This window comes from Ambystoma mexicanum, chromosome 4q (genome assembly GCF_040938575.1).
Source record: "Ambystoma mexicanum isolate Mex_15411 chromosome 4q, UKY_AmexF1_1, whole genome shotgun sequence".
Classification (NCBI taxonomy): Eukaryota; Metazoa; Chordata; class Amphibia; order Caudata; family Ambystomatidae; genus Ambystoma; species Ambystoma mexicanum.
In genome coordinates this window covers 363,216,510-363,236,358 of record NC_090928.1, presented here as the reverse complement: position 1 = coordinate 363,236,358, position 19,849 = coordinate 363,216,510, and positions in this window count along the sequence as shown.

Below are 19,849 nucleotides of genomic sequence, written 5' to 3'. Positions count from 1 at the left end.
ACGCCTGACTTGTAATGAGGGCCAAAGTGTCTTACATGTGACATACAACAGACACTTGACAGACTAGACAGACACCAGCTGGACACAAATATCTCTGCCTTCTAATCAATAGCCCGACATTTTACGACGTCTTTAATCGTCGTAGTAGCCTATTCTTTCCCTATTATGTGGGACTATGAGTTCACATTTCATCTGACCGCTATATTAACGTGCAGGAACAAGGCGTATCCTCTCTCTTCTCGGGTGTCTACCCCGGTATCCTCCCTCTTCTCGGGTGTCCACCCCGGTATCCTCTCTCGTCTCGGGTGTCCACCCCGGTATCCTCTCTCTTCACGGATGTCCACCCCGGTATCCTCTCTCGTCTCGGGTGTCCACCCCGGTATTCACTATTTTATTCAGTTATTTTAGAGTCATTATCCCCTTATATATATACACAGTCTTCTCTACTTCTAACTATTTTGTTTTTCCGCCTCCCTCCGTTACCTTTCTCTTACTGGTTCTAATGCCTATAAAAACATTTGCCAAAGCATTGAATTTTTTGTTTCACTCACCGCTCGCATCGTTCCTCTGTGAATCCTCGGGATAACCGCCTTCGTTACTGCCTTTTTTTGGTCTTTCGTCTGATTCACTGCCCGTAGGAATGGAAGGGTTTATGTTTTTTAAAAAGGGTGCCTTCAACCCACTGCAGTTTTTTAGGACACGTTTATACTATCATTGTCCACGGGAAGCTTCACAGTCTAATTGACCAAAATGGCGAAGGACCCTTGATATTGCCAAAGACCTAGAGTTACTTTGTGTCAACGGTCAATAGGTGTTTTATCAATAATCGATATTCAATATTTGATGATCAAAACCATCCTCACTGCTACCAAGTGTACAGGAGGGCGGAGCGACCTCTGATGGGCCTATAGGATCAAAGCTCGCCGTCAAGTACTTTTAAGACGAGATAGCTGCAGCTTGAGGAGGATGGGGTGCAGGATTCCCTTACTCCAACACCAATCAATAAGGACAACTCAGTAGTTTGGCAAAGGGAAGTCCGTTTAATGACAAGTACAAAAAACGGGGAAACAAATGGAAATCAACATCGCCTGTCTCACTTCAACTCCCAAATTCTTCATTCAGACAGCAATTCTTATAGGCAAAATTCGTCATCATTGACGTGTAACACTCCAAAGTTTGTCATGCAATTCTATTGGTCGGGAAATGTAACTTAAGTATAGGTGCTATATCTGTATATGGTAACAAAGCGTGAGGATTGGATAACTCTTATCGGGTGGGCATCTACGCCCATCCCTCTACATCACTCGTGATAGACATCACTACAACTATGACGTCTCATTGGTTCTACTAGCTATAGGACCCTAGATTATTTGGTCCATTGTGATTGGGTAAGTTACACCCCTAGACATAAATCTCCACTTTAATTAGCAGCATGCAGAATGGACACCCAGATGCGGTGTGCCCCAAGTTTCACCCTGCCTCCCTTCCATCAATCAGTACTTTGGGGCTATGTGTCAATTAGTTGGCTGAGGTTGGCCTCGAAACTGTAGCTTCTTATTAGGAAAAGTTATGGCATTCTCGGGTTCTGGGTGACATCAGACGTTGGTACCTCTTTGCGCTTGGCTGGTCACGTGTCTGTTCACTGTGAATCTGCTTCATTTTCCTTCTTTTTGTGTATTTGATTCTTCCTTAGCCTTGCCACCTGCCTGGGGCCTCCTTATCTCGACCTTCACGGGGCAAGCTGCTATGCTCTGAAGTTTCGATTCTTTGAAGTTGCTGCTCTCCTCCCTTCCTGGAGTTGACCTCGAATTCCCAGGCATGAGCTGCTTCGTGCTTAGTTTCGATTCCGCTCTTTCCTTCTGGCTTTAGCTGGAGTATGAATCTCGGCCTGGTTGGCCCCTTGCAGCCTGGGCTTAATTCTGCTTTTACAAAATGGAGTCGTACTTGTATGATGTGCTTTTGAGGTAGATATATAGTTGGCGCTTGCTGCTCTATTCTTCTACTAAGCATAGCAAGCTGTACTGTTTTCATAGCTTCTTGCGTTCCAAGCCTATTTACATGCGTTAGCTGGTTGGATACTTCCATTCCGTTTTACAGCTGTGGTTCTTTATATTTTGATATCGCCTCTTCTTTTAAGTCCATTACATCTCTATTCATAACTTTTCGTCTTTGAGTGTCATCTTCTGGTTGTCGTTTCGTTCATCTGTGAGTCTGTCCGGGCCGTGTGTCGTCACCATTTGTCTTCCATTAAGGGTCTTTGGGTCTCTTCTGGGACAGTTTGTAAGTAGTCTTCATTTAGTGTTAACTGCTGGTACGGTTGTCTCAGTGGGTACCGGGCTGACCATGGTTGTCTGGTTAAAGGCACTTCAACAGGTATTGCTCTTCTGATGGGCACTGGGCAGAGGCCTAGTGCTGCTCTCTGTTGGTTTATTTGCTCCTCATACGTCACATATATTGGCGAGTATATTCCTGGTACCTCAAAATGGTTGGCTGGAGTGCAGGCCATCTCTCAGACCTCCTCTACAAGGGGAAGACAGAGGTAGAATCTAATTGGTAAAATAGAGGTTTGGTACATGAATGGGATAAGTACCCAAGTTGAGGAAAGTGGAGGAGTTAGAGGCGGACTGGAATTGTATCAGCAGGTTGGATGAAAGTGCTGTAAAGCCTGGAGAAGGCCAGAGACAACAATCTGTTAAGAAGAGAAAGCAAGGAAGTACGCAGCTATGAGAAAATATGCTACCAAGTGCAGGCGAATGCGATGCCATCTTGCTGAAATAATGATTGCCCGTTGTCAGAAGAAGTCGGGTCGTTCGCATTATTATCACGGAGTAACAATGTTTTCTTCTGTTTGAAGCTTACTGTCCTGTAGGGGCAGAGTCTGTCAGGGGTCTTGAGGCTGCAGGCTTAAGTAGTGGAAACGTAGCTCAGCGGCTGCAACTACAAGAAATGCAGGCAAGTAAAGGAAAGAGCGATTCAGAGAATCGTTACCAAGGTTACCAAAGGCTGCGTCCGTACACGGAAGGATGCCGCAGGAAGAAATCTGAAGTAAGAGATCCTCACGCCGATAAAAGTACGAGAAGGAGAAAGCTACACTTAAACGAGATAAACTCAATTAGTATGAGGACAGAAAAGGGGCTATCTTACGGAGCGTTCGCTTGAAGGAGAAGCAACGCAGAATGCTTAAATTCGGGAGGCAAGAAAAGCAGGATCCATGGAAGGGGGCAGAGTCTGTGACACGGCTGCCTTCTTAAAGAGTGCAACACAGCCGCAGCTGACAGACGCCATCTTAGTAGGAGGCCGAATAGTAGCCCCAATTCCCTTCCATTTGTGCCATAAGAACCAGTGGAGTTTGTGCCTTATGACACTGAATCCCCCTCCTTCTGAGCCCTTTTTTTTTTTTGGAACCCAGTCATTATCTATTGCGGGTCCATCAGTTTTAAGGATCAATCTACCGCAGCCCATTACTTCGACAGACTCTGAGTCGGACAATTTCGAGACCTTATCCAACGGAATTGAAAGTTGCTTCCTTTCTGATTCAGAACCATCTACAGAAGGGACCCTTACACCACCGGCAGAAATGGCTGACTTAGCCAATGTCATCACTCGTTAGCAGCCCATCAGTAGCAGGCCGAGATTAGCCTTAAAGAAAATGTATCTAAGCTAATTGAACTGCAAGCAAGACCCTTGCTGCCACAGAGAGTGCTTCAACCCTATCTTGAAGGTGAAGACCTAGGAAATTATTTTCTAAACTTCAAACGCCTAGCTGAACAACTAGCATGGGAAGAGAACATTAAAAGGTGCTATTTAGCCCCTATACTGAAAGGTGAATTACAAACCTCCTATAAGCTACTTAATCTTGCCCAGGGAGCCACCGTTCGATCCATCAAAGAAGGATTGCTTGAAACAGTGGGGCAGACCTGCAATTTATATCGGCAGAAATTGAGGGCCATCAGATTAAACCCAGGAGAAACCCCCTTAGAAATGGGTGAACGTGTCAAAAACACAATGTCCCCCTGGATTAGTGACAAGTCATTCGAAGAGCTGACAGAAATGATCAACCTGGAACAATTCACTAACTCCTTACGCCCTTTCTTGCAGAAGGCCGTTCTGCAAATAAATCAACCTGCTCTAGCCATAGCGATAGTAACTGCACAAAACCATTTAGATGCAGCTAAACATTTCCACTCGGTACATCATTGGGAGAAACAGAAGGATCATAAATAGGGTTTCCTGTTTTAGGGTTTTACAATTTTTTTTTTACTTCTGGGGGTGTTTTTCCAGTGTTTTAAAAAATGTACAGAATCTGTGTTTATCAGTGTCTTCCCGTTTGCCCCCTTCAAAAAATCACAGATAACTGTAAATGTATTTTAAGAAATCCATTAATACAGCATGCCAGAGACCAGGGTGGGTGAGAATGGGATAGAGCAGTTCAGCTGGATATCTGTGGACTGACAGCTTTGGCACATGTTGCGTAGGTCTGGACATAATGTGCACAACATCCTTCTTCTGCTGCCATCATAAATGGTGTTGAAACAGTGTCAACCCTTATTGCTTGTGCCGTGCTGGCCATGGGTAATAGAAACAGTGTTGATCCAAACAAGACAAAGTAGATTCCTTAATTAGGCAAACAAAGTGATTTATTTGCAAGATTTTGGCATCTTCAGTTCAGTTCTTCATGCAAAGAAAGAATGAAGCTTTTGTAAAAACAGGACAATTTAAACACTGTGAGCACTTTATGAGCCCTGCAATATGGGCAATAAGCATTGCTCCAGCTGTCACCCCTCTGCAGCTCCCCCTGGTCTAGATCATCTTACCTAAAAGAACAGGAAAATAGAGAAGAGTGTCTCCAGTGGATTGCAACATTCTACATGTATTTTTGGTTGTGGGGAACGGGATAAAAGAATGGCTATGGTGCACAGTGGTTTGATAGACAGACTCCCAATGCCCCTACGACCACAAAGCTTTTGACAGTGGCTTGGGTTGACTTTAAGCATAGACTGCACAGAATCTCATAAGTTGGCATGAGAAACTGATTCTCCACCATAGTGATTTACTTTGCTGGTCTTACCAAATAGAAATAGGCTATGCAAACTTCATTCATATTCGCACACAAAGTGTAGGCCCCACACAGATCGATGAGCAGTGTGCATGCACTGACAGCTACTGAATACCTGAATAGCTCTAGAAAATAAAAGCAAATGCATAGTGTAAAGACCGGAGGGGGGGTCTGTACTTCCGCTCTCTATTTGGTAGAGGAGAGACACAGAGACCCCTGCCAAGATTCTCTATTGTGGTAGCAATGGACGAGCAATCAAGGCCTAGCTTCTCGGGAGGTGATGCGAGCTGGTTCTTAAGTACAGCGTTGTCCCCAAGCACCCACAAAGGAATGTTCACACACTGTATCAGTGTAACGCTCACCTGATTCTCGCAGAGGCGCCGGTCTTGACTGGGCGACTACCGTATCTTCAAAGGTGATGTGTAGCACCCGGTTTGCTCTTTGGGCTGGACCTCTGTGCACTGTATGCCTGACGTGTAGAGTAAGATGTCTGCAGATAGAAAATATGGGGTTAATGAACTGGGGTTATTGGGGTGTCCCTATCTCTTTCCTCTTCTCCTCTCCTGTAGACCCCCAAAGGTTAACGCTCTCACCTTAGGTAAGTGAATGCCGAGCTCTCCATCTGCCTCGGGGCAGGGTGCTGTAACCAGTTTGATCACTGGATAGGTAGCGCAGGCCTCTTGACTTCAGAGGACTGCTGTCCGTCGTTTACTGCACGAACGGTAAGTTTCGAGTCATTCAAATGTCTTTAAAGTCTTTAGTAATGATGTCTCTTGTTTTGCAGGGTTCCGGCGATGGCGGATGACGGGCTGAAGTGAGTTGATGATGGAGCCCGTGTGATGTATAGAAGCGCCTGGAAGCGCGTAAGTAAGCGCTTGTTGCCTGCTTCACTATGCGCTCTAACTGTCTTTTTATTTTGCAGGTACGAGTTCGGAGCGGCTGCAGGGTGCCGGAATACCCACTGGATTAGATGTGGAAAGGAGTAATGGCACGTGAGTATTAAAGTTCCCCAATGTCTTTAAACGCACCTTGTTTTGTCTTTCAGATGCGGGATGCAGCGCCGAAGGCCTCCGGAGCGCACGAAGAGTAGGTAAGCCTTTGCCTTTCAGATGCCGGAATGCTAACCTGTTCTTTCTTGTCTTTATAGGTGTTGCTGAAGACTGGATTCAGGATGGTAAGCCTTTGCCTTTCAGATGCCGGAATGCTAACCTGTTCTTTCTTGCCTTTATAGGTGTTGCTGAAGACTGGATTCAGGATGGTAAGCCTTTTTCCTTAGGCCCAGGACCGGATGCAGAAGACACGATGAGCGTTCTGCTGCAGAGGTTGCAGAATAACGCAAAGCAAGATTCATCCACCGGGTGTGGTTTAAATAGCCTCCTGTAGTGCTTAGGTGTCTCCTTCCACAGCCACGCCTAAGTAAGAAAAGAGTTCCTGGTAAGAAAAGAGTTCCTGCCTTCCAGAAGAGTTCCAGTGTTCTGAATCTAGGGAGTGGCTCCAGCCCCACCCAACAGGAAAAGTAGTTCCAAACAGAAGAGGATCAGAGGCTCAACTGGCAGGCAGGTAAGCAGCATGGTCTGCTGAAGGTAAGTCCACCCAAGCATTATGAGCCCGGCGCTTCCAGCGCTGGGACTGGGCATATTTATGAGCCTGGTGCCACTGGCGCCAGGACTGGGTCCAAAAGGTCCCAATTGGGACTGGTTGGCACTCGGAACCTGGGTTATGGATCTGCTTCCAAGGGAGTTGGGAAAACCCTGACCTTTTGGAAGCAGAGATCATGACAGTACCCCCCCTCAAGGCCCCTCCCAAACCGGGCTTCTCCGGGGGTTTTGGCTTGTCAGGAAATGTTCGGTGAAATCTTTTGATTAGGCGAGGAGCGTGGACATATTCAGCAGGTTCCCAGGATCTCTCTTGGGGCCGTAGCCTTTCCAGTCAATTAGGTAGAATATTTTAGATTTGGAGATCTTGGAGTCCAGAATGCTTTTGACTTCAAACTCGAGTTCTCCATCCACTAGGATAGGTTTTGGAGATTTGGTTAGTCGGGTTTGAGGTTGCACGGGTTTTAATAGAGAGACGTGGAAGACCGGATGTATCTTCATGTGCGGGGGCAAGTCCAACTTGACCGCTACTGGGTTTACTATGGTAGTGATGGAATAGGGACCAAGGTATCTTGGGTTGAATGTGCGTGGCCCTTTTAGAGATAGATATTTGGTGGATAACCAGACTTGATCCCCTACTTGATAGTGAGGGGCTTCCTTCCGATGTTGATCTGCTCCTTTCTTGTATTGTTCTTTAGCCCTTTGAAGGTGAGAAACAGCTTCCTTAAAGGCTTGGGTGATTGTAGAATGCAGGTAGTCTACTGCTGGTGTTTCAAGATCTTGGAGGGGATCCAACTCCGAGGTTCGAGGGTGACTGCCGTACAAAAGAAAAAACGGGGTTTTCCCAGTTCCCGAATGGACAGAGTTATTGTAGGCATACTCGGCTATCCAAAGGATATCTTTCCAAGTTTTTTCAGTTTGTTGCAGCATGCAGCGTAAATACTGTTCCAGAGTTTGATTGGTCCTCTCGGTTTGTCCGTCGGTCTGAGGGTGGTGACTGGTCGATAGTCTCACATCAATTTGAGCCGACCGACAGCAACTTCGCCAAAAATGAGAAATAAATTGACTACCTCGATCCGAAATTAGAACCGAAGGAAAACCGTGCAGTCGGACGATGTTTTCGAGAAATTCTCGGGCCAGAGTTGCTGCTGTTGGCAAGCCTTTGAGCGGAATGAAATGCGCCATCTTGGAGAATAAGTCCACGATTACTAGAATCGTATTGTATCCGGAGCATGGAGGTAGATCGGTGATGAAGTCCATAGAAAGCGTATGCCAAGGGCGAGGTGGGATGTCAATAGGGCGTAAGAGGCCTGCTGGTCTTTCCTTTTGACTCTTGTTTTGGGCGCATACTCCACAGGACATTATAAAGTCTCTGATATCTTTTTTCCAAGACGGCCACCAGAAGTAGCGCTTGATCTTTTCTGAGGTCTTGGCTATACCGGGATGACCTTCCATTAAAGAGTCGTGATAACAAGAGATTACTTTTTTCTGTAAATCTGTGCTGGGTAGGTATAATCGTTCTTGGAAATACAATAAGTTGTCCTTTACTGCAAAGTCCTTTCCCTGCAGATGCCAATTCTGTATGTCTGCTGGAGTTACAAGTTGCCTGGCTTTATCCTTAACTTCCTCTATGGATTCTGTGGCGATTACACCCAGAATTCTTTGTTCGGGAATGATTGGTACAGGTTTAGGGTTGACCAAGTGTTCTTCCACTCCCATCCGAGAAAGGGCATCGGCTTTACCGTTCTTTGTACCAGGTCGATAGGTAATTATGAAGTCAAACTCGGCAAAGAATAATGCCCAACGGAGTTGTCTAGAGGATTGGGCTTTTGCGGTCTTCAAATATTGCAGGTTTCGGTGATCCGTAATCACAGTAACGGTGTGTCGGGCCCCCAGCAGATAATGCCGCCAAGCCTTAAAGGCAGACTTGATAGCCAGAAGTTCCTTGTCAGTAATCGTGTAATTGATTTCAGGAGGCGAGAATTTGCGGGACCAAAATGCCACGGGATGCAACTGATTGGTTACCGGGTCCTTTTGTGATAGAACTGCCCCCATGGCAAGGCTTGAAGCATCAGTTTCCACGATGTAGGGGAGTTCGGGGCGAGGGTGTTTTAAGAATGGTGCAGAGATAAATTTAGTCTTCAAATCCTGGAAAGCTTGTTCCGCCTCGGTAGACCATTCAAAACGTTTGTTTTTCTTTAACAAGGCAGTGATGGGCTGGACTATTCGAGAGAATTCGGGGATAAACCTGCGGTAAAAGTTAGCGAAGCCTAACATGCTTTGCACACCTTTTACGGAGGATGGTGATGGCCATTTGAGAACTGCATCGACCTTCCTTGAATCCATACGCACTCTGCCAGGTGATAATATGAATCCCAAGAATTCAACTTCAGTCACGTTGAAAACACATTTTTCCAATTTAGCGAAAAGTTTGTGTTGACGCAATCTTTCGAGGACCATTTTCACGTGTTTCCGATGTTCAGATTCCGATGAAGAATAAACGAGGATGTCGTCAATGTAAACAACAACACATACATCTATGAGCTCTCTGAGGACATCGTTCATAAAATATTGAAAGGCGGCCGGGGGATTGCAAAGTCCGAAGGGCATGACCTGATATTCAAATAGCCCATACTTGGTGCGGAAGGCCGTCTTCCATTCATCGCCCTCTTTTACTCGTACCAAGTGGTAAGCTCCTCTAAGATCCAGCTTTGTATATATGCATGCTTTTCTGACTTGGTCCAGGAGTTCAGGGATCAAAGGTAACGGATATCTATTCTTAACGGTGATCTGGTTCAGGGAGCGATAATCTATACAAGTTCTAAGGTCTCCTTCCTTTTTTGGAACGAAGAACAAAGCTGAAGAAGCAGGGGACTTGGAAGGACGAATAAACCCATTTGCCAGGTATTGATTCAGGTATTGTCGAAGGTGAAGGTTCTCAGGCTCGGTGAGGGCATAAATTCTACTACAAGGAGGAGTAGATCCAGGTATCAGGTCTATCTGGCAGTCATAAGACCTATGAGGAGGTAGAGAGTTAGCCTGATCCTTCCGGAAAACATCTTGGTATTCTAGGTATTCGGGAGGTAACTGGGGAGTCTCTGAAGAAATTGCGGCCAGTGCAACACCAGGTGGAGGGTGACAAGTAGAGACACATTCTGGAAACTGGACCGTTCTTGCTCGCCAATCGATCAGAGGATTGTGTTTCTCTAACCAAGGTATTCCTAGAATAATCTGAAACTGAGGGGCCTTGATCACATCGAACACGATCTTCTCATGGTGTCCATCTTGACTTACTAGCGTCACCTCTTGAGTGGTATGCGTTACTGGCCTGGAGGCTATCTCCGTACCATCCACCGTAGTAATGACGTCCTTTACAGCCTTGGGACAAAGAGTTAGATTCATCCTCAAAACCATTTCATGATCCACATAATTGCCGATGGCACCGCTGTCGACGTAAGCTTCAATTGCATGTAATCGATCCGGATTATCAGGGCTAATGAGGACCATAGGTATCACGAAATGCGAGGTCACGGAACTGGTTTTCGCGCTCGGCAAGAGGACCTCTATTCTTGTCGGGCGAGGTCGTTTCCCTGCTCAGAGTTTGTAACTTTGGTAACTGCAGCTCCTACTGCCTTCTTGGCAGGTTTCACCGGACAGTCTCGAAGAAAGTGCCCTGAGTTTCCGCAATATAGGCATAATTGCAACTGTTTCCTCCTTTCCCGCTCCCTTTGTGTTAGAGGACCTTTCAGACCCCCTATTTGCATGGGTTCCCCGGAGTCTACTCCTTTGGAAGGAGTTGGCGGTTTGGAAAATACTCGAGCATCAAACTTGGAACGATCGGCCTTCCTGTTCTGCAGCCTGTGATCTATTTGAACGACCAAGTCTATATAATCCAAACAGTCTTGTGGGGGATTCACTACTTGGGCTAAAACGTCTTTGAGCTCTCCACGTAGACCTCTATAAAACAGCGTAATCCTTTTGTCCTCAGGCCATTGAGTTTCCACTATTAGTCTATTGAAAGATGCAATATAAGCCAAAAGGTCTTGATTACCCTGTCGCAACGAAAGAAGCTCATTGTCCAAGGCCTGCCCCTGTGAATGTCTTGCGAACAGTTTTTCCATACTAAGCTGAAAGGCTTGAAAATCATGGAGAACCGGATCATCTTGATTAACTAGAGGGATCGACCAGTCTGCCGCATTGCCACTAAGGTACGAAAGTACAAAAGCTACTTTTGCTTGATCAGTTGGAAAGGCTGCTGGCCGGCATAAGAAGTGCAACCGGCACTGATTGATAAATACTGCAAACCTCTTTGGGTCACCAGAAAATCGTTCGGGCGGAGCCAGAGGTACATTCCCAGGTAGGTTGATCTGCACTGGATTCATAGAGGATGTTGAAGGAAGATTTGCCCCTGATGCGGGTAACGGGGTCTGTCCGGCTTGTGACTGTAGCACTTGTCTAGCAAGATTGTCTGTTCTCTCCTTGGAAATAATTAGTTCCCTTCTTAGAGCATTCGTTTCCTGACGAGCTGCATGCACTTCTGCCCTTAGTTCCCCAAGTAACCGGGCTAGGGGGTCAGTATCCGAGGTTTCCATAGCGCCTGGGTGAGAGTTTTGCGGTAGGCTTTGCGTTCTGTAACGCTCACCTGATTCTCGCAGAGGCGCCGGTCTTGACTGGGCGACTACCGTATCTTCAAAGGTGATGTGTAGCACCCGGTTGGCTCTTTGGGCTGGACCTCTGTGCACTGTATGCCTGACGTGTAGAGTAAGATGTCTGCAGATAGAAAATATGGGGTTAATGATCTGGGGTTATTGGGGTGTCCCTATCTCTTTCCTCTTCTCCTCTCCTGTAGACCCCCAAAGGTTAACGCTCTCACCTTAGGTAAGTGAATGCCGAGCTCTCCATCTGCCTCGGGGCAGGGTGCTGTAACAAGTTTCTTCACTGGATAGGTAGCGCAGGCCTCTTGACTTCAGAGGACTGCTGTCCGTCGTTTACTGCACGAACGGTAAGTTTCGAGTCATTCAAATGTCTTTAAAGTCTTTAGTAATGATGTCTCTTGTTTTGCAGGGTTCCGGCGATGGCGGATGACGGGCTGAAGTGAGTTGAAGATGGAGCCCGTGTGATGAATAGAAGCGCCTGGAAGCGCGTAAGTAAGCGCTTGTTGCCTGCTTCACTATGCGCTCTAACTGTCTTTTTATTTTGCAGGTACGAGTTCGGAGCGGCTGCAGGGTGCCGGAATACCCACTGGATTAGATGTGGAAAGGAGTAATGGCACGTGAGTATTAAAGTTCCCCAATGTCTTTAAACGCACCTTGTTTTGTCTTTCAGATGCGGGATGCAGCGCCGAAGGCCTCCGGAGCGCACGAAGAGTAGGTAAGCCTTTGCCTTTCAGATGCCGGAATGCTAACCTGTTCTTTCTTGTCTTTATAGGTGTTGCTGAAGACTGGATTCAGGATGGTAAGCCTTTGCCTTTCAGATGCCGGAATGCTAACCTGTTCTTTCTTGTCTTTATAGGTGTTGCTGAAGACTGGATTCAGGATGGTAAGCCTTTGCCTTTCAGATGCCGGAATGCTAACCTGTTCTTTCTTGCCTTTATAGGTGTTGCTGAAGACTGGATTCAGGATGGTAAGCCTTTTTCCTTAGGCCCAGGACCGGATGCAGAAGACACGATGAGCGTTCTGCTGCAGAGGTTGCAGAATAACGCAAAGCAAGATTCATCCACCGGGTGTGGTTTAAATAGCCTCCTGTAGTGCTTAGGTGTCTCCTTCCACAGCCACGCCTAAGTAAGAAAAGAGTTCCTGGTAAGAAAAGAGTTCCTGCCTTCCAGAAGAGTTCCAGTGTTCTGAATCTAGGGAGTGGCTCCAGCCCCACCCAACAGGAAAAGTAGTTCCAAACAGAAGAGGATCAGAGGCTCAACTGGCAGGCAGGTAAGCAGCATGGTCTGCTGAAGGTAAGTCCACCCAAGCATTATGAGCCCGGCGCTTCCAGCGCTGGGACTGGGCATATTTATGAGCCTGGTGCCACTGGCGCCAGGACTGGGTCCAAAAGGTCCCAATTGGGACTGGTTGGCACTCGGAACCTGGGTTATGGATCTGCTTCCAAGGGAGTTGGGAAAACCCTGACCTTTTGGAAGCAGAGATCATGACAATCAGTTAAAACACAGTCTTTATATAATTAATATTCGAAGTGATGTACACTATCCCGATAACTCACTTTGTACGCAGAAATCAACAATGGCAAATATGTACAGTTCTAAAGTGGTACCACTAACGTTATCAGATCTCCTTAAAGTGCATACAGTCAGAATGACACACAGATCAAAATAAAGAGGAAACCAGCAGTAGAGAGAGGAAGGAAAGCAAGATGGTTGAGCAATTGGCAGAATACTGGCAACTACCGTTAAACACAGTTCTGTGTGGAGATCCCCCCACCTGGGCAACCTGTAGAAGAAAGATACAAGCCCAGTCCATATATGGTTCACACTAGACTTTCCAATAGTTCTGCAACCCTAAAGTACCTGGGCGTTGTAGCGTTCCGCGTCGGGGAATCGACAGCCCTCCTTGAGTGTCCTTCCTTTCAGGCAGGAGTCACGGGTCGTCAAACGTCCGACAGAGAACAGGTCGAGCTACGACAGTGAAGTGGCTGCATCGTTCCTAGCGGTGCTCGTTGACGGGGAAGTGTAAACGTCCTGCAAGGAAGAGGCGTGCACCTCAGTGTTGATAGTTCTGGACCGCAAAGAGTTGAAGAACTGTGGCCCAGCAAGGGCTTCGAGTCGTCAGCGTCTCTGTGGTCATTGGCTGGCGGGAAACCCACCGGTGGATGCTCCTCGGCGCGTCGACGGTCAGGCCTTCTCCAGCAGGATACAGCGGCGACGATGTGGATGAGAGCGTTCTTGGATCAATTAAGTTCTTAGGCAACGGGAGCATGGCGGCTCCAGTCGGTGACGGCGGTCGTCAACAGTGGCGACAACAGGCTGGGCGCTTCTCCTTGGAGTTCTGCAGCAATCCCCATATCGGGTCGGCAGCCTGTCGAAAGTCTGTCTACAAGGGAGCTTAGGCAAAGATCAGCTTTGCACGATGGTCCCTCGTAGCTCGGGAAGAGGGTGCCTTACCAGGTCCTCTCTGGGTCAGTAATTGAGGCAGAGCAGCTTTCAGATTGCGAAGGAGAGCAACAGCAATTCTTCTCGTCCAGCAGGGCTTCAAGGTCAAGCTTCAGTTACTCCAGTTACTCATCGTAGTGGACTTCAGCTTCCGAACACGATTCCTAGCAGTGAGAGGTCCCCAGATATACTGTTGATCTCCCATTCATTCCGCTGGGTCACACTCAAGCATCCAACCACCACTACGGTCATTCATGCAGGCAGGCAGCCAATCAGGCACACGGGGCATTCATGCCATTCACTTCTCTCCAGACACTCACAACAAGTTATGTGTATTGGGACAAGTGCCGAGCCATTCAACACTCCAAGCTGAATTCATACCGGTTTCGGGCAGGGCTGTCTCAACCATTGTGTCAACCACCAGATACTAGACTGCCACAACATAGAATGTATATTCGTCACACACTCCATTCACCTAGGATCCACCCACAGGCGTACCCACAACATACGGTTGTTGAGAAGGCTCTAGCCAGTCTGGTCGGCACTTCCCCACACTACCATATACGGAACTTCCACCCAACCTCCAGTCAGGGGGAAGGGACAGAGTCAGGGCTTCCTGGGACTTCGGGAGGATCATGGTAACAGGTGATGGACGGCAAGAGGCCATGGGGGCCATTTTGTCTCCATCAGGAATCTACCGATTCCTATGACAGGGCCTGGGCATCCCAAAATGGAGGACGCTCAGGGCACCATTACTTTCAGCACGGAGCTGCCACCAGCCTGTACCCTACTCTGTGGGTCACACACAGGTGCCCAAAAACATACACTAGGGGCACAGGGTTGTACTCCTACCCATGGGTGCCATAAGGGTATCCCACAGGTCTGTTCACCAAACCAAAAGAGAGAGAGCTGCACCGCCAGGAGTCCCGCATGAACTCCTGCGCGGAAAACACGACAGAACACACGATAAAAAGCAGTAAAGGACAAAAATACGGAGGCCCTGTCCCTCCGATGCATTTCCAGCATCACAGTCGCCGCCCCCAGACTGAGGTTAGGGTGCCTAATCTCCTATGGGATAGGCACCCTCATCCAGACGGTCAACATACCTTCTGGAAAGGCCATCTGCGTTATCGTTACTCTTCCCTGGTCTGTGCTCAATGGTAAAGTCTAGACCTTGCAGACTAATGGACCACCTGAGCAGCTTTGGGTTTTCACCCTTCATCAGCATAAGCCACTTAAGGGGCTTGGACCTTGAAGGTAGACCCGGTAAGGTAAGGCCTAAAACGCCTAAGGCTCCAAACTATACTAAAACATGCTTTTTCAACAGTAGCCCACCTACGTTCCCTACCCTTACGTTGTCTACTGATGAATATGATCGGATGTTCTCTTCTTTTGTCATCTAACTGGGACAAGACCGCTCCAATTCCGGTGTCGCAGGCGTCAGTTTGAACGATAAAGGGCTTGCTGTAACCCGGCGCACACAACACAGGTGCCCTACACAGACTTCCTTTCAAGCCATCGAAGGCCCTCTGACAGTCTTCCGTCCAATTAACCTTCCTCGGTTGCTTGGGTGACGTCAGAGCTGTCAGGGGTGCAGCTATGGTTCCATAGTCTGCCATGAAATAGCGATAATACCCTGAAAGACCCAAGAAGGCTCTCACCTGGGTTTGAGTACTGGGCGTCTCCCAGTCATGTACATCTTGTACTTTACTGGGGAGAGGTGGGATTTGACCCCCTCCTACCTCATGACCAAGATACGCGACCTTCCCTTGAGCTATCTGGCACTTGGTGGCCTTGATAGTGAGGTTAGCCCTTTTTAGCGCCTGTAACACTTTATCCAGATGCGTCAAATGCTCTTCCCAAATGGAACTGTAGATGGCAATGTCGTCCACACAAAAGGCTTCCAGCCCACTGAGCACATGGTTGACTAATCTCTGGAAAGTGGCAGGGGCGTTCTTCAACCCGAAAGGCATAACTCTGGTGTTGAGAATGCCATCTTTTCCTTGGCATGGTCCGTCAGAGATATTTGCCAATAGCCTGAGGTAAGGTCGAAGGTGCTCACAAATTTGGCAGCACCTATCGTGTCCATGAGCTCATCAGCCCGGGGCAATGGGTGCGCGTCAGTTTTGGTGACGGCGTTGACTCCTCGGTAGTCAACAGAGAACCTCCAATCCTTGGTACCTGTCTGGGAACTTGCCTTGGGGACAAGGACCACAGGACTGGACCAGGGACTGGTTGAGGGTTCAATAACAACCAGATCCAACATCTTGGCGACCTCAGCCTGGATGTGGTTCTTGATGGTATCTGACATACGGTAGCACCTGCTTTTGACAGGCACACTGTCACCAGTGTCAGTCTTGTGCCTACACCACGGTGTCAGTGAAAACAGAGAGGCGTACTGCCGGAGCAAAGCCTTGCAGGCCTTCTGCTGCTCTGTTGTCAGATTGGGAGAGAGATGTACTCCCTCCACGGGGCCATCCTGAGGGTTGATATGTAGCAAATCAGGAAGGGGCTCACTCTCATCCTATTCTTGCCCTGGAGCTAGAAAGAGACATGAGACTTCGGCCCGCCTGTGGAAAGGCTTGAGCCTGTTAACATGGAATACCTGAGGGGCTACCCCCAAGGCTCCCATGTCAACCAGATAATTGACCTCGGCCATCTTGGAGATTATCCTGAAGGGTCCAGTCCATTTATCTGCCAAAGCCCAAGGCTTGATAGGCTCCATCACGAGGACCTCCTGTCTCGGAGTCCAATCCACTTGCGATGCTTTAAGGTCATGCCAGTACTTATTCAATTCCTGGCTGGCCTTAAGGTTCGCTGTTGCCTGACCCATCATCTGTGTCATCCTCCGTCTGAGGCCTAACACATAGTTCCCCACTTGTTTGGCGGGACCTGGAGGGGTGGCCTCCCAACCTTCTCGGATCAAGGCGAGGGGCCCCATTACGGAATGTCCGAAGAGTAACTCAAAGGGGCTGAAACCAACACCCTCTTGAGGTACCTCTCTGTAAGCAAACAGCAGGCATGGCAGGAGAAGATCCCACTTCGTCCTGAGGGGCTCTTCCAAAGCGCCCAACATGCCCTTGAGAGTTTTGTTAAATCTCTCAACCATTGGTCTGGGGGTGGTAAGAGGTGGAGAATTTGTAAGCTACTCTGCATTCTTTCCACATGGTTTTCATGTAACTCGACATGAAGTTGGATCCTCTATCAGAGACAACCTCCTTAGGGAATCCAGCACGGGTGAAAATGCCCAGGAGAGCCCTGGCAACCACCTTGGCCGTAACCGTCCGAAGGGGTATAGCCTCAGGGTACCTAGTGGCATGATCTACCAAGACTAGGATCAACCGATGTCCACCCGACGTGGGAGGGTCAAGGGGACCGACGATATCGATGCCCACCCTCTCAAATGGTGTGCCAACCACTGGCAATGTTTGCAGTGGGGCGATGGCTCTGCCTCCAGTCTTGCCAGACAACTGACAAGTTGGGCAGGTCCTGCAGTGGGACTCCAATTCTACTCCCATCCGGGGCCAGTGAAAATGGGCCGAGAGCCTCTGCTTCGTCTTCTTGGTACCAAGATGACCAGCCAAGGGCACCTCATGCGCCAGCTGCAGTAGGAAGGGCCTGTAAACCTGGGGTACCAGCAACCTCTTGAGGGCACCAGGTTCAGGCTTAGTGGGCTCACTAACAAGGAACTCACCCTCCCAATAAATCCGAAATGTCCTAGGCACTTCTCCTTGTGCCTGGGACAGGGCTTGTGTCCTTAGACCCTCGAGAGAGTGGCACCCTCTCTGTCCCTTACAGAAGTCCGCCCGGGAGGGTCCCACTTCCGCTAACAGGCATTGAAGGTCGGGATGTCCTCTGGGTTAAGAGCCTCTCCCACAGGAGTTGAGACGGGATATACCACAGGACCCAGCCCATCCGGAGCATGGATCCCAATGGGTGCTATCGGAACAGTGGGAAGAGCAGGGGCTCCCTCCACAGGGGCGGCCTTCTTACTCCTCCGTTTCTTTCGTGCCTTGGGTTACCCTGACGGCAAGGGTATCGGGCTAGCAGCCGGACCCTGTCCGGACCATGTGTGACCTGCGATCGGGTGACCGCCACGACAGCCATGGGTAGACCATCCGTGATCATCCCCACCTCGACCAAATCGTTTCCCAACAAAATGTTCGCAGGCACGTTGTCCTAAACCAGGACCGGAAGCTTTGCTGTCTTGCCTCCAATCGTAATGTTGACTAAGGCTACAGGCGATAATTTGGGAGGCCCACCAGCTAACTGGGTGGTTCTCAGAGGAGCACCTACATAGTCCTCTGACTTGACCAGGGTCCTGTCCACCACTGTCATGCTTGCCCCAGTGTCTCCCAAACCAGTAGAAGGCTGGTCATTCAAGAGGACACTTCTCAAAAACCTACAAGTGTTTTGTGGGATAGTCGCCAGTACTTTTGCGTACTGGTCCCAGGCCCCAAGGGACACTAAGGAAATCTCTACGGGAGCACCAAAGGTGATCCCAGTAGAGGAGGGGAGGACAGTGGCCTCCACCTCAGGTACGGAGTAGGGGTAGGTCAGGCTGGCAGCCTGGACGCCAAGTGCCTTACCCTTACACTTGGAGTCACCCCTTCGGTGGTCCAGAACCCCACAATCCCAACAAGTGCCAGGAGTGCGGGGTACTGTACTGGAGCCACTGGGACCCTGCTTTGCAGCAGGCGGACCACTACTCTTACTCCCACCCACAACAGACTTATCCCCACTAGGTTTTTGGGTCTTCGGAGAGGAAGGTTTCGGTTTACCCGACTGACTGCTTTTGGGACTCCTCAGCTTTCTGAGAGGCCCCCTTTTCTTTGTCCTTGTCCTTCCCACTGGAATCCTTAGGGGACACCCGGTGGGAGACCCACTTGTCAGCCAACCTAGCCAGCTTAAAGGGGTCCAAAATGTTCTGGTCAGCAACATACTGACGCAGCTCTGGTGAACAGGCTTCTGAAAGAATGCTAAAAAAATAAGAGGTGAGACAATTCAACAAATGTTTTCCATTTGTATCCATCAATCTACCCAATCATGTTCATGTGCGCAGCACTCACCCAGTCAACCCAAAACACATTCTCTCGTTTCTTAAAATCCCTGAACCGTTTAAGCTATTGGGTTGGTGTCTTGCCAAACTTGGCAATTAAAGCAGACTTCATGCACTCATACTGACCCCTTTCTTCCACACTCAGTTTCAGAATATAGTCATATCCAGTTTGAGGCACTCTGCTTAACAAACACTTAGCCCAATCTCTCTTGTCAACATCGTGAATTGCACAAGCCATTTTAAACGCTTCAATCCATTGGAGGATATCAGAACCCTCCGCATACACACCAACCAAATCTTTCATAAACTTGGTTGCTGGGGACCTGACACTCTCAACGGGTTTCGCTGAAGTCTCCACTCGAGCTTTCTCTAGCTGGATTCGCTGACATTCAGTGTCCTTGTCTTTGAGTTCAAGATCCCTATTTTTGAGCTCCACTTGCTGTGCCAACTCCTCTTTCTTAAGCTCAGCATCGAGTTCCAACTTGTGATATTCAAAGGCCCACTTCATCCTTAATAACTCGAGCTCTAAGCAACCGCTGGGGTTTGGAACAGAGGCAGCAGGAATGGTGGCTTTCCCAGAATCGGATTCCGCGACAACCCCCGGGGTAGAGTCCTCATTGGTTGCATCCCCCCTTCAAGAGCTTCACAATCGATCTGGTAGTCCACCAGGGCAGCTATCAGCTCACCCCTAGACTTATCTACAAAGTCTAATTCCCTGGCTTCACAAGTACTCTGGAGAGCCTCTAAGCTCATCCGAGTCAAGCTACCATTTGCAATTGATTCCATTGCTTGTAATGCAATGCATTACAAGCAATGGAATCAATGGAATTATCTTGTACACGACTAAACCTTAATTGAACAAAGTGCAGATATCCTTCGTAAGTGGCACGGTTATACACTGAGTCTTAAAACCATAAGCATCCCACCGCTGCCACCAGCTGTAAAGACCAGAGGGGGGGGTGTCTGTACTTCTGCTCTCTATTTGGTAGAGGAGAGACACAGAGACCCCTGCTAAGATTCTCTATTGTGGTAGCAATGGATGA